General features: G+C 46.6%; 5 non-coding genes and 44 pseudogenes across 5 annotated transcripts; all 49 read left to right on the top strand.

Annotated features, from left to right (window-relative positions):
• Window positions 1-360: 360 nt before the first annotated feature.
• LOC148245876 (5S ribosomal RNA) lies at window positions 361-479 on the top strand (annotated as a pseudogene).
• A 209-nt stretch (window positions 480-688) lies between these two features.
• LOC148245875 (5S ribosomal RNA) lies at window positions 689-807 on the top strand (annotated as a pseudogene).
• A 562-nt stretch (window positions 808-1,369) lies between these two features.
• LOC148245874 (5S ribosomal RNA) lies at window positions 1,370-1,488 on the top strand. The gene has a single exon (XR_015814988.1). It is a non-coding gene; the product is annotated as a 5S ribosomal RNA (ribosomal RNA).
• A 205-nt stretch (window positions 1,489-1,693) lies between these two features.
• Window positions 1,694-1,812, top strand: LOC148245873 (5S ribosomal RNA; annotated as a pseudogene).
• Window positions 1,813-2,343: 531 nt separating this feature from the next.
• On the top strand, window positions 2,344-2,462 carry LOC148245872 (5S ribosomal RNA; annotated as a pseudogene).
• A 562-nt stretch (window positions 2,463-3,024) lies between these two features.
• LOC148245871 (5S ribosomal RNA) lies at window positions 3,025-3,143 on the top strand (annotated as a pseudogene).
• A 206-nt stretch (window positions 3,144-3,349) lies between these two features.
• Window positions 3,350-3,467, top strand: LOC148245870 (5S ribosomal RNA; annotated as a pseudogene).
• A 205-nt stretch (window positions 3,468-3,672) lies between these two features.
• LOC148245869 (5S ribosomal RNA) lies at window positions 3,673-3,791 on the top strand (annotated as a pseudogene).
• Window positions 3,792-3,999: 208 nt separating this feature from the next.
• LOC148245868 (5S ribosomal RNA) lies at window positions 4,000-4,118 on the top strand (annotated as a pseudogene).
• Window positions 4,119-4,681: 563 nt separating this feature from the next.
• Window positions 4,682-4,800, top strand: LOC148245867 (5S ribosomal RNA; annotated as a pseudogene).
• Window positions 4,801-5,005: 205 nt separating this feature from the next.
• On the top strand, window positions 5,006-5,124 carry LOC148245866 (5S ribosomal RNA; annotated as a pseudogene).
• A 561-nt stretch (window positions 5,125-5,685) lies between these two features.
• LOC148245865 (5S ribosomal RNA) lies at window positions 5,686-5,803 on the top strand (annotated as a pseudogene).
• Window positions 5,804-6,007: 204 nt separating this feature from the next.
• On the top strand, window positions 6,008-6,126 carry LOC148245864 (5S ribosomal RNA; annotated as a pseudogene).
• A 214-nt stretch (window positions 6,127-6,340) lies between these two features.
• On the top strand, window positions 6,341-6,459 carry LOC148245863 (5S ribosomal RNA). The gene has a single exon (XR_015814271.1). It is a non-coding gene; the product is annotated as a 5S ribosomal RNA (ribosomal RNA).
• Window positions 6,460-7,020: 561 nt separating this feature from the next.
• Window positions 7,021-7,139, top strand: LOC148245862 (5S ribosomal RNA; annotated as a pseudogene).
• Window positions 7,140-7,344: 205 nt separating this feature from the next.
• Window positions 7,345-7,463, top strand: LOC148245861 (5S ribosomal RNA; annotated as a pseudogene).
• Window positions 7,464-7,668: 205 nt separating this feature from the next.
• On the top strand, window positions 7,669-7,787 carry LOC148245860 (5S ribosomal RNA; annotated as a pseudogene).
• Window positions 7,788-7,996: 209 nt separating this feature from the next.
• LOC148245859 (5S ribosomal RNA) lies at window positions 7,997-8,115 on the top strand (annotated as a pseudogene).
• Window positions 8,116-8,350: 235 nt separating this feature from the next.
• LOC148245858 (5S ribosomal RNA) lies at window positions 8,351-8,469 on the top strand. The gene has a single exon (XR_015814426.1). It is a non-coding gene; the product is annotated as a 5S ribosomal RNA (ribosomal RNA).
• Window positions 8,470-9,028: 559 nt separating this feature from the next.
• Window positions 9,029-9,147, top strand: LOC148245857 (5S ribosomal RNA; annotated as a pseudogene).
• Window positions 9,148-9,356: 209 nt separating this feature from the next.
• On the top strand, window positions 9,357-9,475 carry LOC148245856 (5S ribosomal RNA; annotated as a pseudogene).
• A 562-nt stretch (window positions 9,476-10,037) lies between these two features.
• On the top strand, window positions 10,038-10,156 carry LOC148245855 (5S ribosomal RNA; annotated as a pseudogene).
• Window positions 10,157-10,714: 558 nt separating this feature from the next.
• On the top strand, window positions 10,715-10,833 carry LOC148245854 (5S ribosomal RNA; annotated as a pseudogene).
• Window positions 10,834-11,042: 209 nt separating this feature from the next.
• LOC148245853 (5S ribosomal RNA) lies at window positions 11,043-11,161 on the top strand (annotated as a pseudogene).
• Window positions 11,162-11,720: 559 nt separating this feature from the next.
• On the top strand, window positions 11,721-11,839 carry LOC148245852 (5S ribosomal RNA; annotated as a pseudogene).
• Window positions 11,840-12,044: 205 nt separating this feature from the next.
• LOC148245851 (5S ribosomal RNA) lies at window positions 12,045-12,162 on the top strand (annotated as a pseudogene).
• Window positions 12,163-12,367: 205 nt separating this feature from the next.
• On the top strand, window positions 12,368-12,486 carry LOC148245850 (5S ribosomal RNA; annotated as a pseudogene).
• A 205-nt stretch (window positions 12,487-12,691) lies between these two features.
• On the top strand, window positions 12,692-12,810 carry LOC148245849 (5S ribosomal RNA; annotated as a pseudogene).
• Window positions 12,811-13,015: 205 nt separating this feature from the next.
• LOC148245848 (5S ribosomal RNA) lies at window positions 13,016-13,134 on the top strand. The gene has a single exon (XR_015815236.1). It is a non-coding gene; the product is annotated as a 5S ribosomal RNA (ribosomal RNA).
• A 561-nt stretch (window positions 13,135-13,695) lies between these two features.
• LOC148245847 (5S ribosomal RNA) lies at window positions 13,696-13,813 on the top strand (annotated as a pseudogene).
• A 204-nt stretch (window positions 13,814-14,017) lies between these two features.
• LOC148245846 (5S ribosomal RNA) lies at window positions 14,018-14,136 on the top strand (annotated as a pseudogene).
• Window positions 14,137-14,345: 209 nt separating this feature from the next.
• On the top strand, window positions 14,346-14,464 carry LOC148245845 (5S ribosomal RNA; annotated as a pseudogene).
• Window positions 14,465-15,029: 565 nt separating this feature from the next.
• Window positions 15,030-15,148, top strand: LOC148245844 (5S ribosomal RNA; annotated as a pseudogene).
• Window positions 15,149-15,353: 205 nt separating this feature from the next.
• LOC148245843 (5S ribosomal RNA) lies at window positions 15,354-15,472 on the top strand (annotated as a pseudogene).
• A 995-nt stretch (window positions 15,473-16,467) lies between these two features.
• Window positions 16,468-16,586, top strand: LOC148245842 (5S ribosomal RNA; annotated as a pseudogene).
• Window positions 16,587-16,791: 205 nt separating this feature from the next.
• On the top strand, window positions 16,792-16,910 carry LOC148245841 (5S ribosomal RNA; annotated as a pseudogene).
• A 206-nt stretch (window positions 16,911-17,116) lies between these two features.
• On the top strand, window positions 17,117-17,235 carry LOC148245840 (5S ribosomal RNA). The gene has a single exon (XR_015815878.1). It is a non-coding gene; the product is annotated as a 5S ribosomal RNA (ribosomal RNA).
• Window positions 17,236-17,441: 206 nt separating this feature from the next.
• LOC148245839 (5S ribosomal RNA) lies at window positions 17,442-17,560 on the top strand (annotated as a pseudogene).
• Window positions 17,561-17,796: 236 nt separating this feature from the next.
• On the top strand, window positions 17,797-17,916 carry LOC148245838 (5S ribosomal RNA; annotated as a pseudogene).
• A 556-nt stretch (window positions 17,917-18,472) lies between these two features.
• LOC148245837 (5S ribosomal RNA) lies at window positions 18,473-18,591 on the top strand (annotated as a pseudogene).
• A 205-nt stretch (window positions 18,592-18,796) lies between these two features.
• On the top strand, window positions 18,797-18,915 carry LOC148245836 (5S ribosomal RNA; annotated as a pseudogene).
• A 699-nt stretch (window positions 18,916-19,614) lies between these two features.
• LOC148245835 (5S ribosomal RNA) lies at window positions 19,615-19,734 on the top strand (annotated as a pseudogene).
• Window positions 19,735-20,291: 557 nt separating this feature from the next.
• Window positions 20,292-20,410, top strand: LOC148245834 (5S ribosomal RNA; annotated as a pseudogene).
• Window positions 20,411-20,615: 205 nt separating this feature from the next.
• On the top strand, window positions 20,616-20,734 carry LOC148245833 (5S ribosomal RNA; annotated as a pseudogene).
• A 698-nt stretch (window positions 20,735-21,432) lies between these two features.
• On the top strand, window positions 21,433-21,551 carry LOC148245832 (5S ribosomal RNA; annotated as a pseudogene).
• Window positions 21,552-22,116: 565 nt separating this feature from the next.
• LOC148245831 (5S ribosomal RNA) lies at window positions 22,117-22,235 on the top strand (annotated as a pseudogene).
• A 561-nt stretch (window positions 22,236-22,796) lies between these two features.
• On the top strand, window positions 22,797-22,915 carry LOC148245830 (5S ribosomal RNA; annotated as a pseudogene).
• A 208-nt stretch (window positions 22,916-23,123) lies between these two features.
• Window positions 23,124-23,242, top strand: LOC148245829 (5S ribosomal RNA; annotated as a pseudogene).
• Window positions 23,243-23,805: 563 nt separating this feature from the next.
• LOC148245828 (5S ribosomal RNA) lies at window positions 23,806-23,924 on the top strand (annotated as a pseudogene).
• The last annotated feature ends 181 nt before the right edge of the window (window positions 23,925-24,105 follow it).

Genomic DNA, 24,105 nt, shown 5'->3' with positions numbered 1-24,105 from the left:
AGAAGGAGTGTATGTATTTGAAGTGCAAAATTAAACAAGTGGCATCATGCCAGCACTAATGCACTGGATCCCATCAGAACTCTGCAGTTAAGTGTGCTTCGGCGAGAGTAGTACTCGGATGGGTGACTTCTTGGGAAGTCCTCGTATCGCAACAATTTTTTTTCAGATTAGTCGTTCGACGTTACGCGCGACTGGAACTATGGTCCGCTGGTTTATACGCAAATGTGAGTCAAGAATCAGGGGCATTTTAATTGATATTCGAACGAGAAGGAGAGGTGCAGTGTGAACGCACAAGGAAACAAATGATGGCAGGGTGGGGAGGGAAGAAGGAGTGTATGTATTTTCAGCACAAAATTAAACAGGTGCTGTCACACCAGCACTAATGCACCGGATCCCATCAGAACTCCGCAGTTAAGTGTGCTTTGGCGAAAGTAGTACAATGATGGGTTAACTCCTGGGAAGTTCTCGTGTTGCACCCATTTTCTTTTTTTCAGATATGACGTTCGACGTTACGCGCGACTTTAATTATGGACCGCAGATTTATTCGCAAATGTGAGTCACGGCGCCGTGGCATTTTACTTGATATTTGAACGAGAACGAGAGGTGCAGTGCGCACGCACAAGGAAACAAATGACGGGAGGGGGAAGAAAGGAGAAGGAGTTTATGTAATTGCAGCGCGAAATTAAACAGGTGCGATCATACCAGCACTAATGCACCGGATCCCATCAGTGCTCAGCAGTTAAGTGTGCTTGGGCGAGAGTAGTACTCGGATGGGTGACCTCCTGGGAAGTTCTCGTGTCGCACTAATTTTTTTTTTAGACGGGTCATTGGACGTTACGCGCGACTGGAACTAGGGTCCCCTGGTTCATACGCAAATGTGAGTCAAGAAGCAAGGGCATTTTAATCGATATTAGAACGAGAAGGAGAGATGCAGAGTGCACGCACAAGGAAACAAATGACGGGAGGGGGGATGGAGGGAGAAAAAGTGTATGTATTTGCAGCGCAGAATGAAACATGAGCAATCATACCAGCACCAATGCAACGGATTCTATCAGAACTCCGCAAGTTAAGGGTGCTTGGGCGAGAGTAGCTCTAGGATGGGTGACCTCATGCGAAGTCCTTATATTTCACCCATTTTCTCAGGAAGTCCTCGTGTTGCACCCATTTTTTTGCAGATGATTCTTTCGACGATACGCGCGACTTAAATTATGGTCCTCAGGTTTATTCGCAAATGTGAGTCACGGCATCGTAGCATTTTACTTGATATTAGAACGAGCACGGGAGGTGCAGTGCGCACGCACAAGGAAACAAATGACAGGATGGGGAAGAAAGGAGAAGGAGTTTATGTATTTACAGCGCAAAATTAAATGGGTGCGATCATACCAGTACTAATGCACCAGATCCCATCAGAACTCCGCAGTTAAGTGTGCTTGGGCGAGAGTAGTACTCGGATGGGTGACCTCCTGGGAAGTCCTCGTGTCGCACCAATTTTTTTTCAGACGGGTCGTTCGACGTTACGCGCGACTAGAACTGGGGTCCGCTGGTTTATACGCAATTTTGAGTCAAGAAGTAGGGGCATTTTAATTGATATTAGAACAAGAAGGAGAGGTGCAGTGTGAACGCACAAGGAAACAATTGAGAGGAGGGGGAGGGAAGGAGAAGGAGTGTATGTATTTTCAGCACGAAATGAAAAAGGTGCGATCTTACCAGCACTAATGCACCTTATCCCATCAGAACTCCGCAGTTAAGTGTGTTTGGGTGTGAGTAGTACTCGGATGGGTGACCTCCTGGGAAGTCCTCGTGTCGCACCAATTTTTTTTCAGACGGGTCGTTCGACGTTACGCGCGACTGGAACTATGTTCCGCTGGTTTATACGCAAATGTGAGTCAAGAAGCAAGGGAATTTTAATCGATATTAGAACGAGAATGAGAGGTGCAGAGTGAACGCACAAGGAAACAAATGATGGCAGGGGGGAGGGAAGAAGGAGTGTATGTATTTTCAGCACGAAATTAAGCAGGTGCGGTCACACCAGCACAAATGCACCGCATCCCATCAGAACTCCACAGTTAAGTGTGCTTTTGCGAAAGTAGTACAATGATGGGTTACCTCATGGGAAGTTCTGGTGTTGCACCAATTTTCTTTTTTTCAGATGTGCCGTTCGACGTTACGCGCGACTTTAATTATGGTCCGCAGATTTATTCGCAAATGTGAGTCACGGCGCCGTGACATTTTACGTGATATTTGAACGAGAACGACAGGTATAGTGCGCACGCACAAGGAAACAAATGACGGGAAGGGGAAGAAAGGATAAGGAGTTTATGTATTTGCAGCGCGAAATTAAACAGGTGCGATCATACCAGCACTAATGCACCGGATCCCATCAGAACTAAGCAGTTAAGTGTGCTTGGGCGAGAGTAGTACTCGGATTGGAGACCTCCTGGGAAGTCCTCGTGTCGCACTAATTTTTTTTTCAAACGGGTCGTTCAACGTTACACGCGACTGGAACTAGGGTCCACTAGTTTATACGCAAATGTGAGTCAAGAAGGAGGGGCATTTTAATCGATATTAGAACGAGAAAGAGAGATGCAGAGTGGACGCACAAGGAAACAAATGACGAGAGGGGGGGTGGAGGGAGAAAAAGTGTATGTATTTGCAGCGCAGAATGAAACATGAGGAATCATACCAGCACCAATGCAACGGATTCTATCAGAACTCCGCAAGTTAAGGGTGCTTGGGCGAGAGTAGCACTAGGATGGGTGACCTCCTGCGAAGTCCTTATATTACACCCATTTTCTTAGGAAGTCCTCGTGTTGCACCCATTTTTTTGCAGATGATTCTTTCGACGATACGCGCGACTTGAATTATGGTCCTTAGGTTTATTCGCAAATGTGAGTTACGGCACCGTAGCATTTTACTTGATATTAGAACGAGCACGGGAGGTACAGTGCGCACGCACAAGGAAACAAATGACGGGAGGGGGAAGAAAGGAGAAGGAGTTTATGTATTTGCAGCGCGAAATTAAACAGGTGCGACCATACCAGCACTAAAGCTCTGGATCCCATCAGAACTCTGCAGTTAAGTGTGCTTGGGCGAGAGTAGTACTCGGATGGGTGACCACTTGGGAAGCCCTCGTTTTGCACCCGTCTTTATGCAGATGATTCTTTCGACGTTATGCGCGACTTGATTTATGGTCCGCAGGTTTATTCGCAAATGTGAGTCACGGCGCCGTGGCATTTTACTTGATATTAGAACGAGTACGGGAGGTACAGTGCGCACGCACAAGGAAACAAATGACGGGATGAGGAAGAAAAGATAAGGAATGTAGGTATTTGAAGCGCAAAATTAAACAAGTGGCATCATACCAGCACTAATGCACCGGATCCCATCAGAACTCTGCAGTTAAGTGTGCTTGGGAGAGAATAGTACTCGGATGGGTGACCTTTTGGGAAGTCCACGTATCGCGACAATTTTTTTTTCAGACGGGTCGTTCGACGTTACGCGCGACTAGAACTATGGTCCGCTGGTTTATACGCAAATGTGAGTCAAGAATCAGGGGCATTTTAATCGATATTAGAACGAGAAGGAGAGGTGCAGTGTGAACGCACAAGGAAACAAATGATGGGAGGGGGAGAGGGAAGAAGGAGTGTATGTATTTTCAGCACGAAATTAAACAGGTGCGGTCACACCAGCACAAATGAACCGGATCCCATCAGAACTCCGCAGTTAAGTGTGCTTTGGCGAACGTAGTACAATGATGGGTTACCTCCTGGGAAGTTCTCGTGTTGCACCCATTTTCTTTTTTCAGATGTGCCGTTCGACGTTACGCGCGACTTTAATTATGGTCCGCAGATTTATTCGCAAATGTGAGTCATGGCGCTGTAGCATTTTACTTGATATTTGAATGAGAACAAGAGGTGCAGTGCGCACGCACAAGAAAACAAATGACGGGAGGGAGAAGAACGGAGAAGTAGTTTATGTATTTGCAGCGCAAACATAAACGGGTGCGATCAAACCAGCACTAATGCACCGGATCCCATCAGAACTCCGCAGTTAAGTGTGCTTGGGGGAGAGTAGTACTCGGATGGGTGACCTCTTGCGAAGTCCTCGTGTCGCACTAATTTTTTTTTTCAGACGGGTCGTTCGACTTTACGCGCGATTGGAACTATGGTCCACTGGTTTATACGCAAATGTGAGTCAAGAAGCAGGGGCATTTTAATCGATATTAGAACGAGAAGGAGAGATGCAGAGTGCACGCACAAGGAAACAAATGACGGGAGGGGGGATGGAGGGAGAAAAAGTTTATGTATTTGCAGCGCAGAATGAAACGTGAGCAATCATACCAGCACCAATGCAACGGATTCTATCAGAACTCCGCAAGTTAAGGGTGCTTGGGTGAGAGTAGCACTAGGATGGGTGACCTCCTGCGAAGTCCTTATATTTCACCCATTTTCTTAGGAAGTTCTCGTGTTGCACCCATTTTTTTGCAGATGATTCTTTTGACATTACGCGCGACTTGAATTATGGTCCTCAGGTTTATTCGCAAATGTGAGTCACGGCGCTGTAGTATTTTACTTGATATTAGAACAAGAACGGGAGCTGTAGAGCGCATGCACAAGGAAACAAATGACTAGAGGGGGACGAAAAGGGAATGAGTTTTTCTATTTGCAGTGGGAAATTAAACAGGTCCAATCATTCCAGCAGTAATGCACCGGATCCCATCAGAACTCCGCAGTTAAGTGTGCTTGGGCGAGAGTAGTACTCGGATGGGTGACCTATTGGGAAGTCCTCGTGTCGCACCAATTTTTTTTCAGACGGGTCATTTGACGTTACGCGCGATTGGAACTAGGGTCCGCTGGTTTATACGCAAATGTGAGTCAGGAAGCAGGGGCATTTTAATCGATATTAGAACGAGAAAGAGAGGTGCAGTGTGAACGCGCAAGGAAACAATTGATGGGAGGGGGAGGGAAGGAGATGGAGTGTATGTATTTTCTGCACGAAATAAAACAGGTGCGATCATACCAGCACTAATGCAACGGATTCTATCAGAACTCCGTAGGTAAGGGTGCTTGGGCGAGAGTAGTACTAGCATGGGTGACCACTTGGGAAGCCCTCGTGTTGCACCAATTTTTTTTCGGATGGGTTGTTCGACGTTACGCGCGATTGGAATTATAAACCGCTGGTACATTTGCAAAGGTGAGTCACGGTGCCGGGGCATATTACTTGAAATTAGAACGAGAAAGAGAGATGCATAGTGCACGCACAAGGAAACAAATGACGGGAGGGGGGATGGAATGAGAAAGAGTGTATGTATTTGCAGTGCAGAATGAAACATGAGGGATCATACCAGCACTAATGCAACGGATTCTATCAGAACTCTGCAGTTAAGGGTGCTTGGGCGAGAAAAGTACTCGGATGGGTGACCTCCTGCGAAGTCCTTATATTTCACCCATTTTCTTGGGAGGTCCTCGTGTTGCACCCATCTTTTTGTAGATGATTCTTTCGACGTTACGCGCAACTTGATTTATGGTCCGCAGGTTTATTCGCAAATGTCAGTCACGGCGCCGTGGCATTTTACTTGATATTAGAACGAGTACGGGAGGTGCAGTGCGCACGCACAAGGAAACAATTGACGGGAGGAGGAAGAAAAGAGAAGGAGAGTATGTATTTGAAGCGCAAAATTAAACAAGTGGCATCATACCAGCACTAATGCACTGGATCCCATCAGAACTCTGCAGTTAAGTGTGCTTGGGCGAGAGTAGTACTCGGATGGGTGACCTCATGGGAAGTCCTCGTATCGCAACAATTTTTTTTCAGATGAGTCGTTCGACGTTACGCGCGACTGGAACTATAGTCCGCTGGTTTATACGCAAATGTGAGTCAAGAATCAGGGGCATTTTAATTGATATTAGAACGAGAAGGAGAGGTGCAGTGTGAACGCACAAGGAAACAAATGATGGGAGGGGGGGAGGGAAGAAGGAGTGTATGTATTTTCAGCACGAAATTAAACAGGTGCGGTCACACCAGCACAAATGCACCGGATCCCATCAGAACTCCGCAGTTAATTGTGCTTTGGCGAAAGTAGTACAATGATGGGTTACCTCTTGGGAAGTTCTCGTGTTGCACCCATTTTCTTTTTTTCAGATGTGCCGTTCGACGTTACGCGCGACTTTAACTATGGTCCACAGATTTATTCGCAAATGTGAGTCACTTAACTGCGCCGTGGCATTTTACTTGCTATTTGAACGAGAACAAGAGGTACAGTGCGCACGCACAAGGAAACAAATGATGGGAGGGGGAAGAAAGGAGAAGGAGTTTATGTATTTGCAGCGCGAAATGAAACAAGTGCGATCATACCAGCACTAATGCACCGGATCCCATCAGAACTCCGCAGTTAAGTGTGCTTGGGCGAGAGTAGTACTCGAATGGGTTACCTCTTGGGAAGTCCTCGTGTCGCACTAATTTTTTTTTCAGACGGGTCGTTCGACGTTACGCGCGACTGGAACAAGGGTCCACTGGTTTATACGCAAATGTGAGTCAAGAAGCAGGGGCATTTTAATCGATATTAGAACGAGAAAGAGAGATGCAGAGTACACGCACATGGAAACAAATGACGGGAGGGGGGATGGAGGGAGAAAAAGTATATGTTTTTGCAGCGCAGAATGAAAATGAGCAATCATACCAGCACCAATGCAACTGATTCTATCAGAACTCCGCAAGTTAAAGGTGCTTGGGCGAGAGTAGCACTAGGATGGGTGACTTCCTGCGAAGTCCTTATATTTCACCCATTTTCTTAGGAAGTCCTCTTGTTGCACCCATTTTTTTGCAGATGATTCTTTCGACGATACACGCGACTTGAATTATGGTCCTCAAGTTTATTCGCAAATGTGAGTCACGGCACCGTAGCATTTTACTTAATATTAGAAAGAGCACGGGAGGTGCATTGCGCACGCACAAGGAAACAAATGACGGGAGGGAGAAGAAAGGAGAAGGAGTTTATGTATTTGCAGCATGGAATTAGACGAGTGCGATCATACCAGCATTAATGCACCGGATCCCATCAGAACTCCGCAGTTAAGTTTCCTTGGGCGAGAGTAGTACTCGGATGGGTGACCTCCTGGGAAGTTCTCGTGTCGCACCAATTATTTTTCAGACAGGTTGTTCGACGTTACGCGCGACTGGAATTAGGGTCCGCTGGTTTATACGCAAATGTGAGTCAAGAAGCAGAGGCATTTTAATCGATATTAGAACGAGAAGGAGAGGTGCAGTGTGAACGCAGAAGGAAACAATTGATGGGAGGGGGAGGGAAGGAGAAGGAGTGTATATATTTTCAGCACAAAAAGAAACAGGTGCGATCATACCAGCACTAATGCACCGGATCCTATCAGAACTAAGCAGTTAAGTGTGCTTGGGCGAGAGTAGTACTCGGATGGGTGACCTCCTGGGAAGTCCTCATGTCGCACCAATATTTTTTCAGACGGGTCGTTCGACGTTACGCAGGACTGGAACTAGGGTCCGCTGGTTTATACGCAAATGTGAGTCAAGAAGCAGGGGCATTTTAATCGATAATAGAACGAGAAAGAGAGGTGCAGTATGAACGCACAAGGAAACAATTGATGGGAGGGGCAGGGAAGGAGAAGGAGTGTATGTATTTTCAGCACAAAAAGAAACAGGTGCGATGATACCAGCACTAATGCATCGGATCCCATCAGAACTCCGCAGTTAAGTGTGCTTGGGCGAGAGTAGTACTTGGATGGGTTACCTCCTGGGATGTTCTCGTGTTGCACCCATTTTCTTTTTTTCAGATGTGCCGTTCGACGTTGCGCGCGACTTTAATTATGGTCCGCAGATTTATTCGTAAATGTGAGTCACGGCGCCGTGGCATTTTACTTGATATTTGAACGAGAACGAGAGGTGCAGTGCACACGCACAAGGAAACAAATGACGGGAGGGGGAAGAAAGGAGAAGGAGTTTATGTATTTGCAGCTTGAAATTAAACAGGTGCGACCATACCAGCACTAATGCACCGGATCCCATCAGAACTCCGCAGTTAAGTGTGCTTGGGCGAGAGTAGTACTCGGATGGGTGACCTCCAGCGAAGTCCTTATATTTCACCCATTTTCTTAGGAAGTCCTCGTGTTGCACCCATTTTTTTGCAGATTATTCTTTCGACGATACGCGTGACTTGAATTATGGTCCTCAGATTTATTCGCAAATGTGAGTCACGGCACCGTAGCATTTTACTTGATATTAGAACGAGCACGGTTGGTGCAGTGCGCACGCACAAGGAAACAAATGACGGGAGGGGGAACAAAGGAGAAGGAGTTTATGTATTTGCAGCGCGAAATTAAACAGGTGCGATCATACCAGCACTAATGCACCGGATCCCATCAGAACTCCGCAGTTAAGTGTGCTTGGGCGCGAGTAGTACTCGGATGGGTGATCTCCTGGGAAGTCCTCGTGTCGCACCAATTTTTTTTCAGACGGGTCGTTCAACGTTACGCGCGACTGGAACTTGGGTCCGCTGGTTTATACGCAAATGTGAGTCAAGAAGTAGGGGCATTTTAATCGATATTAGAACGAGAAGGAGAGGTGCAGTGTGAACGCACAAGGAAACAATTGATGGGAGGGGGAGGGAAGGAGAAGGAGTGTATGTATTTTCAGCACGAAATGAAATAGGTGCGATCATACCAGCACTAATGCAACGGATTCTATTAGAACTCCGTAGGTAAGGGTTCTTGGGCGAGAGTAGTACTAGCATGGGTTACCTCCTGCGAAGTCCTTATATTTCACCCATTTTCTTGTGAAGTCCTCGTGTCGTACCAATTTTTTTTCAGACGGGTCGTTTGACGTTACGCGCGTCTGGAAATAGGGTCCGCTGGTTTATACGCAAATGTGAGTCAAGAAGCAGGGGCATTTTAATCGATATTAGAACGAGAATGAGAGGTGAAGTGTGAACGCACAAGGAAACAAATGACGGGAGTGGGAAGAAAGGAGAATGAGTGTATGTATTTGCAGCGCGAAATTAAACAGGTGCGATCATACCAGCACTAAAGCTCCGAATTCCATCAAAACTCCGCAGTTAAATGTGCTTGGGCGAGGGTAGTACTCGGATGATTGACCACCTGGGAAGCCCTCGTGTTGCACCCATTTTCTTTTTTACAGATGTGCCGTTCGACATTACGCGCGACTTTAATTATGGTCCGCAGATTTATTCGCAAATGTGAGTCACGGCGCCGTGGCATTTTATTTGATATTTAAACGAGAACGAGAGGTGCAGTGCGCACGCACAAGGAAACAAATGACGGGAGGGGGAAGAAAGGAGAAGGAGTTTATGTATTTGCAGCGCGAAATTAAACAGTTGCGATCATACCAGCACTTATGCACCGGATCCCATCAGAACTCCGCAGTTAAGTGTTCTTTGGCGAGAGTAGTACTCGAATGGGTGACCTCCTGGGAAGTCCTCGTGTCGCACTAATATTTTTTTCAGACGGGTTGTTCGACGTTACGCGCGACTGGAACTAGGGTCCACTGGTTTATACGCAAATGTGAGTCAAGAAGCAAGGGCATTTTAATCGATATTAGAACGAGAAGGAGAGATGCAGAGTGCACGCACAAGGAAACAAATGACGGGAGGGGGGATGGAGGGAGAAAAAGTGTATGTATTTACAGCGCAGAATGAAACATGAGCCATCATACCAGCACCAATGCAACGGATTCTATCAGAACTCCGCAAGTTAAGGGTGCTTGGGCGAGAGTAGCACTAGCATGGGTGACCTCCTACGAAGTCCTTATATTTCACCCATTTTCTTAGGAAGTCCTCGTGTTGCACCCATTTTTTTGCAGATGATTCTTTCGACGATACGCGCGACTTGAATTATGGTCCTCAGGTTTATTCATAAATGTGAGTCACGACACCGTAACATTTTACTTGATATTAGAACGAGCACGGGAGGTGCAGTGCGCACGCACAAGGAAACAAATGACGGGAGGGGGAAGAAAGGAGAAGAAGTTTATGTATTTGCAGCGCTGAATTATACCGGTGCGATCATACCAGCACTAATGCACCGGATCCCATCAGAACTTCACAGTTAAGTGTGCTCGGGCGAGAGTAGTACTCGGATGGGTGACCTCCTGGGAAGTCCTCGTGTCTCACCAATTTTTTTTCAAACGGGTCGTTCGACGTTACGCGCGACTGGAACTAGGGTCCGTTGGTTTATACGCAAATGTGAGTCAAGAAACAGGGGCATTTTAATCGATATTAGAACGAGAAGGAGAGGTGCAGTGTGAACGCACAAGGAAACAATTGATGGGAGGGGGAGGGAAGGAGAAGGGTGTATGTATTTTCAGCACGAAATGAAACAGGTGCGATCATACCAGCACTAATGCAATGGATTCTATCAGAACTCTGTAGGTAAGGGTGCTTGGGCGAGAGTAGTACTAGCATGGGTTACCTCCTGCGAAGTCGTTATATTTCACCCATTTTCTTGTGAAGTCCTCGTGTCGCACCAATTTTTTTTCAGACGGGTCGTTCGACGTTACGCGCGTCTGGAAATAGGGTAAGCTGGTTTATACGCAAATGTGAGTCAAGAAGCAGAGGCATTTTAATCGATATTAGAACGAGAATGAGAGGTGAAGTATGAACGCACAAGGAAACAAATGACGGGAGGGGGAAGAAAGGAGAAGGAGTGTATGTATTTGCAGCGCGAAATTAAACAGGTGCGATCGTACCAGCACTAAATCTCCAAATCCCATCAAAATTCCGCAGTTAAGTGTGCTTGGGCGAGGGTAGTACTCGGATGGTTGACCACCTGGGAAGCCCTCGTGTTGCACCCATTTTCTTTTTTACAGATGTGCCGTTCGATGTTACGCGCGACTTTAATTATGGTCCGCAGATTTATTCACAAATGTGAGTCACGGCGCCGTGGCATTTTACTTGATATTTGAACGAGAACGAGAGGTGCAGTGCGCACGCACAAGGAAACAAATGACGGGTGGGGGAAGAAAGGAGAAGGAGTTTATGTATTTGCAGCGCAAAATTAAACAGTTGCGATCATACCAGCACTAATGCATCGGATTCCATCAGAACTACACAGTTAAGTGTGTTTGGGCGAGAGTAGTACTCGGATGGGTGACCTCCTGGGAAGTCCTTGTGTCCCACCAATTTTTTTTCAGACGGGTCGTTCGACGTTACGCGCGACTGGAACTAGGGTCCGCTGGTTTATACGCAAATGTGAGTCAAGAAGCAGGGGAACTTAAATCGATATTAGAACGAGAAGGAGAGGTGCAGTGTGAATGCACAAGGAAACAATTGATGGGAGGGGGAGGGAAGGAGAAGCAGTGTATGTATTTTCAGCACGAAATGAAACAGGTGCGATCATACCAGCACTAATGCAACGGATTCTATCAGAACTCCGTAGGTAAGGGTGCTTGGGCGAGAGTAGTACTAGCGTGGGTTACCTCCTACGAAGTCCTTATATTTCACCCATTTTCTTGTGAAGTCCTCGTGTTGTACCCATTTTTTTGCAGATGATTCTTTTGACGTTACGCGCGACTTGAATTATGGTCCTCAGGTTTATTCGCAAATGTGAGTCACGACGCTGTAGCATTTTACTTGATATTAGAACGAGAACGCGAGGTGTAGTGCGCAAGCATAAGGAAAGAAATGACGGGATGGGGAAGAAAGGGGAAAGAGTTTATGTATTTGCAGCGCGAAATTAAACAGGTGCGATCATACCAGCACTAATGCACCGGATCCCATCAGAACTCCGAAGTGAAGTGTGCTTTGGCGAGATTAGAACTCGGATGGGTGACCTCCTGGGAAGTCCTAGTGTCGCACCAATTTTTTTTCAGACGGGTCGTTCGACGTTACGCGTGTCTGGAACTAGGGTCCGCTGGTTTATACGCAAATGTGAGTCAAGAAGCAGGAGCATTTTAATCGATATTAGAACGAGAATGAGAGGTGAAGTGTGAACGCACAAGGAAACAAATGACGGGAGGGGGAAGAAAGGAGAAGGAGTTTATATATTTGCAGCGTTGAATTAAATGGGTGCGATCATACCAGCACTAATGCACCGGATCCATCAGAACTCCGCAGTTAAGTGTGCTTGGGCGAGAGTAGTACTCGGATGGTTGACCTCCTGGGAAGTCCTCGTGTCGCACCAATTTTTTTTCAGACGGGTTGTTCGACGTTACGCGCGACTGGAACTAGGGTCCGTTGGTTTATACGCAAATGTGAGTCATGAAGCAGGGGCATTTAAATCGATATTAGAACGAGAAGGAGAGGTGCAGTGTGAACGCACAAGGAAACAAATGACGGGAGGGGGAAGAAAGGAGAAGGAGTTTATGTATTTGCAGTGCAAAATTAATCAGGTGCGATCATACCAGCACTAATGTAACAGATCCCATCATGACTCCGCAGTTAAGTGTGCTTGGGCGAGAGTAGTACTCGGATGGGTGGCCACTTGTGAAGTCCTCGTGTTGCACCCATTTTTTTGCAGATGATTCTTTCGACGTTACGTGCCACTTGAATTATGGTCCTCAGGTTTATTCGCAAATGTGAGTCACGGCGCTGTAGCATTTTACTTGATATTAGAACGAGAACAGGAGGTGCAGTGCGCACGCACAAGGAAACAAATGACGGGAGGGGGAAGAAAGGGGAATGAGTTTATGTATTTGCGGCGCAAAATTAAAGAGGTGCGATCATACCAGTACTAATGCACCGGATCCCATCAGAACTCCGCAGTGAAGTGTGATTGGGCGAGATAAGCACTCGGATGGGTAACCTCTTAGGAAGTCCTCGTGTCGCACCAATTTTTTTTCAGACGGGTCGTTCGACGTTACGCGCGTCTGGAACTAGGGTCCGCTGGTTTATACGCAAATGTGAGTCAAGAAGCAGGGACATTTTAATCGATATTAGAACGAGAATGAGAGGTGAAGTGTGAACGCACAAGGAAACAAATGACAGGAGGGTGAAGAAAGGAGAAGGAGTGTATGTATTTGCAGCGCAAAATTAAACAGGTGCAATCATACCAGCACTAAAGCTCCGGATCCCATCAGAACTCCGCAATTAAGTGTGCTTGGGCGAGTGTAGTACTCGGATGGGTGACCACTTGGGAAGCCCTCGTGTTGCACCTAATTTTTTTCGGATTGGTTGTTCGACATTACGCGCGAATGGAATTATAAACCGCTGGTTCATTTGCAAAGGTGAGTCACGGTGCCAGGGCATATTACTTGATATTAGAACGAGAAAAAGAGATGCAGAGTGCACGCACAAGGAAACAAATGACGGGAGGGGGGATGGAAGGAGAAAGAGTGTATGAATTTGCAGTGAAGAATGAAACATGAGGGATCATACCAGCACTAATGCAACGGATTCTATCAGAACTCCGCAGTTAAGGGTGCTTGGGCGAGAAAAGTACTCGGATGGGTGACCTCCTGCGAAGTCCTTATATTTCACCCATTTTCTTGGGAGGTCCTCGTGTTGCACCCGTCTTTTTGCAGATGATTCTTTTGAAGTTACGCGCGACTTGATTTATGGTCCGTAGGTTTATTCGCAAATGTGAGTCACGACACCGTGGCATTTTACTTGATATTAGAACGAGTACGAGAGGTGCAGTGCGCACGCACAAGGAAACAAATGACGGGATGAGGAAGAAAGGAGAAGGAGTGTATGTATTTGAAGCGCAAAATTAAACAAGTGGCATCATACCAGCACTAATGTACTGGATCCCATCAGAACTCTACAGTTAAGTGTGCTTGGGAGAGAATAGTACTCGGATGGGTGACCTCTTGGGAAGTCCTCGTATCGCAATAATTTTTTTTTAGATGGGTCGTTCGACGTTACGCGTGACTGGAACTATGGTTCGCTTGTTTATACGCAAATGTGAGTCAAGAATCAGGGGCATTTTAATCGATATTAGAACGAGAAGGAGAGGTGCAGTGTGAACGCACAAGGAAACAAATGACGGGAGGGGGGGAGGGAAGAAGGAGTGCATGTATTTTCAGCACGAAATTAAACAGGTGCGGTCACACCTGCACAAATGCACCGGATCCCATCAGAACTCCGCAGTTAAGTGTGCTTTGACGAAAGTAGTACAATGATGGGTTACCTCCTGGGAAGTTCTCGTGTTGCACCCATTTTCTTTTTTTCAGATGTGTCGTTCGACGTTACGCGCGACTTTAACTATGGTCCGCAGATTTATTCGCAAATGTGAGTCACGACGTTGTGGCATTTTACTTGATATTTGAACGAGAACGAGAGCTGCAGTGCGCACGCACAAGGAAACAAATGACGGGAGGGGGAAGAAAGGAGAAGTAGTTTATGTATTTGCAGCGCGAAATTAAACAGGTGCGATCATACTAGCACTACTGCACCGGATCCCATCAGAACTCCGCAGTTAAGTGTGCTTGGGCGAGAGTCGTACTCGGATGGGTGAAATCCTGGGAAGTCCTCGTGTCGCACTAATTTTTTTTTTTTCAGACGGGTCGTTCGACGTTACGCTCGACTGGAACTAGGGTCCACTGGTTTATACGCAAATGTGAGTCAAGAAACAGGGGCATTTTAATCGATATTAGAACGAGAAGGAGAGATACAGAGTGCACGCACAAGGAAGCAAATGACGGGAGGGGGGATGGAGGGAGAAAAAGTGTATGTATTTGCAGCGCAGAATGAAACATGAGCAATCATACCAGCACCAATGCAACGGATTCTATCAGAACTCCGCAAGTTAAGGGTGCTTGGGCGAGAGTAGCACTAGGATGGGTGACCTCCTGCGAAGTCTTTATATTTCACCCATTTTCTTAGGAAGTCCTCGTGTTGCACCCATTTTTTTGCAGATGACTCTTTTGACGTTACACGCGACTTGAATTATTGTCCTCAGGTTTATTCGCAAATGTGAGTCACGGCGCTGTAGCATTTTACTTGATATTAGAACGAGAACGGGAGCTACAGTGCGCACGCACAAGGAAACAAATGACGGGAGGGGGACGAAAGGGGAATGAGTTTATGTATTCGCAGCGCGAAATTAAACAGGTGCAATCATTCCAGCACTAATGCACCGGATCCCATCAGAACTCCGCAGTTAAGTGTGCTTGGGCGAGAGTAGTACTTGGATGGGTGACCTTTTTGGAAGTCCTCGTGTCGCACCAATTTTTTTTCAGACGGGTCGTTCGACGTTACGCGCGACTGGAATTAGGGTTCGCTGGTTTGTACGCAAATGTGAGTCAAGAAGCAGGGGCATTTTAATCGATATTAGAATGAGATTGAGAGGTGAAGTGTGAACGCACAAGGAAACAAATGACCGGAGGGGGAAGAAAGGAGAAGGTGTGTATGTATTTGCAGCGCGAAATTAAACAGGTACAATCATACCAGCACTACAGCCCCGGATCCCATCAGAACTCCGCAGTTAAGTGTGCTTTGGTGAGTGTAGTACTCGGATCGGTGACCACCTGGGAAGCCCTCGTGTTGCACCTATTTTTTTTCGGATGGGTTGTTCGAAGTTACGCGCGAATGGAATTATAAATCGCTGGTTCATTTGCAAAGGTGAGTCACGGTGCCGGGGCATATTACTTGATATTATAACGAGAAAGAGAGATGCAGAGTGCACGCACAAGGAAACAAATAACGGGAGGGGGGATGGGAGGAGAAAGAGTGTATGTATTTGCAGTGTAGAATGAAACATGAGGGATCATACCAGCACTAATACAAAGAATTCTATCAGAACTCCGCAATTAAGGGTGCTTGGGCGAGAAAATTACTCGGATGGGTGACCTCCTGCGAAGTCCTTATATTTCACCCATTTGCTTGGGAGATCCTGGTGTTGCACCCATCTTTTTGTAGATGATTCTTTCGACGTTACGCACGACTTGATTTATGGTGACCTCCTGGGAAGTCCTCGTGTTGCACCCATTTTTTTCGGATGGGTCGCTCGACGTTACGCGCGAATGCAATTATAAACCGCTGGTTCATTCGCAAAGGTGAGTCACGATGCTAGGGCATTTTACTTGATATTAGAACGAGAAGGAGAGATGCAGAGTGCACGCACAAGGAAACAAATGACGGGAGAGGGGATGGAGGGAGAAAGAGTGTATGTATTTGCAGCGCAGAATGAAACATGAGCGATCAAACCAGCACCAATACAACGGATTCTATCAGAACTCTGCAAGTTAAGGGTGCTTGGGCGAGAGTAGCACTAGGATGGGTGACCTCATGCGATGTCCTTATATTTCACCTATTTTCTTAGAAAGTCATCGTATTGCACCCATTTTTTTGCAGATGATTCTTTCGATGTTACGCGCGACTTGAATTATGGTCCTCTGGTTTATTCGCAAATGTGAGTCACGGCACCGTAGCATTTTAATTGATATTAGAACGAGCACGGTAGGTGCAATGCGCACGCACAAGGAAACAAATGACGGGAGGGGGAAGAAAGGAGAAGGAGTTTATGTATTTGCAGCGCGGAACTAAACGGGTGTGATCATACCAGCACTAATGCACCGGATCCCATCAGAACTCCGTAGTTAAGTGTGCTTGGGCGAGAGTAGTACTCGGATGGGTGACTTCCTGGAAAGTCCTCGTGTCGCACCAATTTTTTTTCAGACGGGTCGTTCGAAGTTACGCGCGACTGTAATAAGGGTCCGCTGGTTTATACGCAAATGTGAGTCAAGAAGCAGGGGCATTTTAATCGATATTAGAACGAGAATGAGAGGTGAAGTGTGAACACACAAGGAAACAAATGACGGGAGGGGGAAGAAAGGAGAAGGAGTGTATGTATTTGTAGTGCGAAACTAAAAAGGTGCGATCATACCAGCACTAATGCCCCGGATCCCATCAGAACTCTGCAGTTAAGTGTGCTTGGGTGAGATTAGTACTCGGATGGATGACCTTCTGGGAAGTCCTCGTGTCGCACCAATTTTTTTTTCCGACGGGTCGTTCGACGTTACGCGCGTCTGGAACTAGGGTCCGCTGGTTTATACGCAAATTTGAGTCAAGAATCAGGGGCATTTTAATCAATATTAGAACGTGAATGAGAGGTAAAGTGTGAACGCACAAGGAAACAAATTACCGGAGGGGGAAGAATGGAGAAGGAGTGTATGTATTTGTAGCGCGAAATTAAACAGGTGCGATCATACCAGCACCAAAACTCCGGATCCCATCAGAACTCTGCAGTTAAGTGTGCTTGGGCGAGGGTAGTACTCGGATGGGTTACCACTTGGGAAGCCCTCGTGTTGCACCTATTTTTTTTCGGATGGGTTGTTCGACGTTACGTGCGAATGGAATTATAAACCACTGGTTCATTTGCAAAGGTGAGTCATGGTGCCGGGTCATATTACTTGATATTAGAACGAGAAAGAGAGATGCAGAGTGCACGCACAAGGAAACAAATGACGGGAGGGGGGATGGGAGGAGAAAGACTGTATGTATTTGCTGTGCAGAATGAAACATGAGGGATCATACCAGCACTAATGCAACGGATTCTATCAGAACTCCGCAGTTAAGGGTGCTTGGGAGAGAAAAGTACTCGGATGGGTGACCTCCTGCGAAGTCCTTATATTTCACCCATTTTCTTGGGAGGTCCTCGTGTTGCACCCATCTTTTTTCAGATGATTCTTTCGACGTTACGCGCGACTTGATTTATGGTCCGCAGGATTATTCGCAAATGTGAGTCATGGCGCCGTGGCATTTTACTTGATATTAGAACGAGTACGGGAGGTGCAATGCGCACGCACAAGGAAACAAATGACGGGATGAGGAAGAAAAGAGAAGGAGTGTATGTATTTGAAGCGCAAAATTAAACAAATGGCATCATACCAGCACTAATGCACTGGATCCCATCAGAACTCTACAGTTAAGTGTGCTTGGGCGAGAGTAGTACTCGGATGGGTGACCTCCTGGGAAGTCCTCGTGTCGCACCAATTTTTTTTCAGACGGGTCGTTCGACGTTACGCGCGACTGGAACGAAGATCCGCTGGTTTATACGCAAATGTGATCAAGAAGTAGGGGCATTTTAATCGATATTAGAACGAGAAGCAGAGGTGCAGTGTGAACGCACAAAGAAACAATTGATGGGAGGGGGAGGGAAGGAGAAGGAGTGTATGTATTTTCAGCACGAAATGAAACAGGTGCGATCATACCAGCACTAATGCAACGGATTCTATTAGAACTCCGTAGGTAAGGGTGCTTGGGCGAGAGTCGTTCTAGCATGGGTTACCTTCTGCGAAGTCCTTATATTTCACCCATTTTCTTAGGAAGTCCTCGTGTTGCACCCATTTTTTTGCAGATGATTCTTTCGACGATACACGCGACTTTAATTATGGTCCTCAAGTTTATTCACAAATGTGAGTCACGGCACCGTAGCATTTTACTTGATATTAGAACGAGCACGGGAGATGCAGTGCGCACGCACAAGGAAACAAATGACGGGAGGGGGAAGAAAGGAGAATGAGTTTATGTATTTGCGGCGCAAAATTAAAGAGGTGCGATCATACCAGCACTAATGCACCGGATCCCATCAGAACTCCGCAGTGAAGTGTGATTGGGCGAGATTAGCACTCGGATGGGTGACCTCCTAGGAAGTCCTCGTGTCGCACCAATTTTTTTCCAGACGGGTCGTTCGACGTTACGCGCGTCTGGAACTAGGGTCCGCTAGTTTATACGCAAATGTGAGTCAAGAAGCAGGGGCATTTTAATCGATATTAGAACGAGAATGAGAGGTGAAGTCTTAACGCACAAGGAAACAAATGACGGGAGGGGGAAGAAAGGAGAAGGAGTGTATGTATTTGTAGCGCGAAACTAAACAGGTGCGATCATACCAGCACTAAAGCCCCGGATCCCATCAGAACTCTGCAGTTAAGTGTGCTTGGGTGAGATTAGTACTCGGATGGATGTCCTCCTGGGAAGTCCTCGTGTCGCACCAATTTTTTTTTTAGACGGGTCGTTCGACGTTACGCGCGACTGGAAATGGGGTCCGCTAGTTTATACGCAATTGTGAGTCAAGAAGCAGGGGCATTTTAATCGATATTAGAACGAGAAGGAGAGGTGCAGTGTGAACACACAAGGAAACAATTGATGGGAGGGGGAGGGAAGGAGAAGGAGTGTATGTATTTTCAGCACGAAATGAAACAGGTGCGATCATACCAGCACTAATGCAACAGATTCTATCAAAACTCCGTAGGTAAGGGTGCTTGGGCGAGAGTAGTACTAGCATGGGTTACCTCCTGCGAAGTCCTTATATTTCACCCATTTTCTTGTGAAGTCCTCGTGTTGCACCCATCTTCTTTTTTTCAGATGTGCCGTTCGACGATACGCGCGACTTTAATTATGGTCCGCAGATTTATTCGCAAACGAGAGTCACCGCACCGTGGCATTTTACTTGATATTTGAACGAGAACAAGAGGTGCAGTGCGCACGCACAAGGAAACAAATGACGGGAGGGGGAAGAAAGGAGAAGGAGTTTATCTATTTGCAGCGTTGAATTAAACGGGTGCGATCATCGTGGCATTTTACTTGATATTAGAACGAGTACGGGAGGTGCAGTGCGCACGCACAAGGAAACAAATGACAGGATGAGGAAGAAAAGAGAAGGAGTGTATGTATTTGAAGCGCAAAATTAAACAAATGGCATCATACCAGCACTAATGCACTGGATCCCATCAGAACTCTACAGTTAAGTGTGCTTGGGCGAGAGTAGTACTCGGATGGGTGACCTCCTGGGAAGTCCTCGTGTCGCACCAATTTTTTTTCAGACGGGTCGTTCGACGTTATGCGCGACTGGAACGAAGATCCGCTGGTTTATACGCAAATGTGAGTCAAGAAGTAGGGGCATTTTAATCGATATTAGAACGAGAAGCAGAGGTGCAGTGTGAACGCACAAAGAAACAATTGATGGGAGGGGGAGGGAAGGAGAAGGAGTGTATGTATTTTCAGCACGAAATGAAACAGGTGCGATCATACCAGCACTAATGCAACGGATTCTATTAGAACTCCGTAGGTAAGGGTGCTTGGGCGAGAGTAGTTCTAGCATGGGTTACCTTCTGCGAAGTCCTTATATTTCACCCATTTTCTTAGGAAGTCCTCGTGTTGCACCCATTTTTTTGCAGATGATTCTTTCGACGATACACGCGACTTTAATTATGGTCCTCAAGTTTATTCACAAATGTGAGTCACGGCACCGTAGCATTTTACTTGATATTAGAACGAGCACGGGAGATGCAGTGCGCACGCACAAGGAAACAAATGACGGGAGGGGGAAGAAAGGAGAATGAGTTTATGTATTTGCGGCGCAAAATTAAAGAGGTGCGATCATACCAGCACTAATGCACCGGATCCCATCAGAACTCCGCAGTGAAGTGTGATTGGGCGAGATTAGCACTCGGATGGGTGACCTCCTAGGAAGTCCTCGTGTCGCACCAATTTTTTTCCAGACGGGTCGTTCGACGTTACGCGCGTCTGGAACTAGGGTCCGCTGGTTTATACGCAAATGTGAGTCAAGAAGCAGGGGCATTTTAATCGATATTAGAACGAGAATGAGAGGTGAAGTCTTAACGCACAAGGAAACAAATGACGGGAGGGGGAAGAAAGGAGAAGGAGTGTATGTATTTGTAGCGCGAAACTAAACAGGTGCGATCATACCAGCACTAAAGCCCCGGATCCCATCAGAACTCTGCAGTTAAGTGTGCTTGGGTGAGATTTGTACTCGGATGGATGTCCTCCTGGGAAGTCCTCGTGTCGCACCAATTTTTTTTTTAGACGGGTCGTTCGACGTTACGCGCGACTGGAAATGGGGTCCGCTGGTTTATACGCAATTGTGAGTCAAGAAGCAGGGGCATTTTAATCGATATTAGAACGAGAAGGAGAGGTGCAGTGTGAACACACAAGGAAACAATTGATGGGAGGGGGAGGGAAGGAGAAGGAGTGTATGTATTTTCAGCACGAAATGAAACAGGTGCGATCATACCAGCACTAATGCAACGGATTCTATCAGAACTCCGTAGGTAAGGGTGCTTGGGCGAGAGTAGTACTAGCATGGGTTACCTCCTGCGAAGTCCTTATATTTCACCCATTTTCTTGTGAAGTCCTCGTGTTGCACCCATCTTCTTTTTTTCAGATGTGCCGTTCGACGTTACGCGCGACTTTAATTATGGTCCGCAGATTTATTCGCAAACGAGAGTCACCGCACCGTGGCATTTTACTTGATATTTGAACGAGAACAAGAGGTGCAGTGCGCACGCACAAGGAAACAAATGACGGGAGGGGGAAGAAAGGAGAAGGAGTTTATCTATTTGCAGCGTTGAATTAAACGGGTGCGATCATCGTGGCATTTTACTTGATATTAGAACGAGTACGGGAGGTGCAGTGCGCACGCACAAGGAAACAAATGACAGGATGAGGAAGAAAAGAGAAGGAGTGTATGTATTTGAAGCGCAAAATTAAACAAATGGCATCATACCAGCACTAATGCACTGGATCCCATCAGAACTCTACAGTTAAGTGTGCTTTGGCGAGAGTAGTACTCGGATGGGTGACCTCCTGGGAAGTTCTCGCGTCGCACAAATTTTTTTTTAGACGGGTCCTTCGACCTTACATGCGACTGGAACGAGGGTCCGCTGGTTTATTCGCAAATGTGAGTCAAGAAGCAGGGGCATTTTAATCGATATTAGAACGAGAAGCAGAGGTGCAGTGTGAATGCACAAGGAATTAATTGATGGGAGGGGGAGGGAAGGAGAAGGAGAAGGAGTGTATGTATTTTCAGCACGAAATGAAACAGGTGCGATCATACCAGCACTAATGCAACGGATTCTATCAGAACTCCGTAGGTAAGGGTGCTTGGGCGAGATTAGTTCTAGCATGGGTTACCTTCTGCGAAGTTCTTATATTTCACCCATTTTCTTAGGAAGTTCTCGTGTTGCACCCATTTTTTAGCAGATGATTCTTTCGACGATACGCGCGACTTTAATTATGGTCCTCAAGTTTATTCACAAATATGAGTCACGGCACCGTAGAATTTTACTTGATATTAGAACGAGCACGGGAGGTGCAGTGCGCACGCACAAGGAAACAAATGACGGGAGGGGGAAGAAAGGAGAATGAGTTTATGTATTTGCAGCGCAGAATTAAACGGGTGCGATCATACCAGCACTAATGCACCGGATCCTATCAGAACTCCGCAGTTAAGTGTGATTGGGCGAGATTAGTACTCGGATGGGTGACCTCCTGGGAAGTCCTCGTGTCGCACCAATTTTTTTTCAGACGGGTCGTTCGACGTTACGCGCGACTGGAACTAGGGTCCGCTGGTTTATACGCAAATGTGAGACAAGAAGCAGAGGCATTTTAATCGATATTAGAATGAGAAGGAGAGATGCAGAGTGCACGCACAAGTAAACAAATGACGGGAGGGGGGATGGAGGGAGAAAAAGTGTATGTATTTGCAGCGCATAATGAAACATGAGCAATCATACCAGTACCAATGCAACGGATTCTATCAGAACTCCGCAAGTTAAGGGTGCTTAGGCAAGAGTAGCACTATGATGGGTGACCTCCTGCGAAGTCCTTATATTTCACCCATTTTCTTAGGAAGTCCTCGTGTTGCACCCATTTTTTTGCAGATGATTCTTTCGACGATACGCGCGACTTGAATTATGGTCCTCAGGTTAATTCGCAAATGTGAGTCACGGCACCGTAGCATTTTACTTGATATTAGAACGAGCACGGGAGGTGCAGTGCGCACGCACAAGGGAACAAATGACGAGAGGGGGAAGAAAGGAGAAGGAGTTTATGTATTTGCAGCGCGGAATTAAACGGGTGCGATCATACCAGCACAAATGCACCGGATCCCATCAGAACACCGCAGTTAAGTGTGCTTGTGCGAAAGTAGTATAATGATGGGTTACCTCCTGGGAAGTTCTCGTGTTGCACCCATTTTCTTTTTTTCAGATGTGTCGTTCGACGTTACGCGCGACTTTAATTATGGTCCGTAGATTTATTCGCAAATTTGAGTCACGTGCCGTGGCATTTTACTTGATATTTAAACGAGAACGAGAGGTGCAGTGCGTACGCACAAGGATACAAATGACGGGAGGGGGAAGAAAGGAGAAGGAGTTTATGTATTTGCAGCGCAAAATTAAACAGGTGCGATCATACCAGCACAAATGCAGCGGATCCCATCATAACTCCGCAGTTAAGTGTGCTTGGGCGAGAGTAGTACTCGGATGGGTGACCTCTTGGGAAGTCCTCGTGTCGCACTAATTTTTTTTTTCAGACGGGTCGTTCGACGTTACGCGCGACTGGAACTAGGGTCCACTGGTTTATACGCAAATGTGAGTCTAGAAGCAGGGGCATTTTAATCGATATTAGAACGAGAAGGAGAGATGCAATGTGCACGCACAAGGAAACAAATGACGGGAGGGGGGATGGAGGGAGAAAAAGTTTATGTATTTGCAGCGCATAATGAAACATGAGCAATCATACCAGCACCAATGCAACGGATTCTATCAGAACTCTGCAAGTTAAGGGTGCTTGGGCGAGAGTAGCACTAGGATGGGTGACCTCCTGCGAAGTCCTTATATTTCACCCATTTTCTTAGGAAGTCCTCGTGTTGCACCCATTTTTTTGCAGATGATTCTTTCGACGATACACGCGACTTGAATTATGGTCCTCAGGTTAATTTGCAAATGTGAGTCATGGTACCGTAGCATTTTACTTGATATTAGAACGAGCACGGGAGGTGCAGTGCGCACGCACAAGAAAACAAATGACGGGAGGGGGAAGAAAGGGGAATGAGTTTATGTATTTGCAGCCCGAAATTAAACGGGTGCGATCATACCAGCTCTAATGTACCAGATCCCATCAGAACTCCGCAGTGAAGTGTGCTTGGGCGAGATTAGTACTCGGATGGGTGACCTCCTGGGAAGTCCTTGTGTCCCACCAATTTTTTTTCAGACGGGTCGTTCGACGTTACGCGCGTCTGGAACTAGGGTCCGCTGGTTTATACGCAAATGTGAGTCAAGAAGTAGGGGCATTTTAATCGATATTAGAACGAGAAGGAGAGATGCAGAGTGCACGCACAAGGAAACAAATGACGGGAGGGGGGATGGAGGGAGAAAAAGTGT

The sequence above is a fragment of the Carica papaya genome, chromosome 8 (genome assembly GCF_054855325.1).
Source record: "Carica papaya isolate Zhongbai chromosome 8, ASM5485532v1, whole genome shotgun sequence".
Classification (NCBI taxonomy): Eukaryota; Viridiplantae; Streptophyta; class Magnoliopsida; order Brassicales; family Caricaceae; genus Carica; species Carica papaya.
This window is presented reverse-complemented; position numbering and strand designations above follow the sequence as displayed.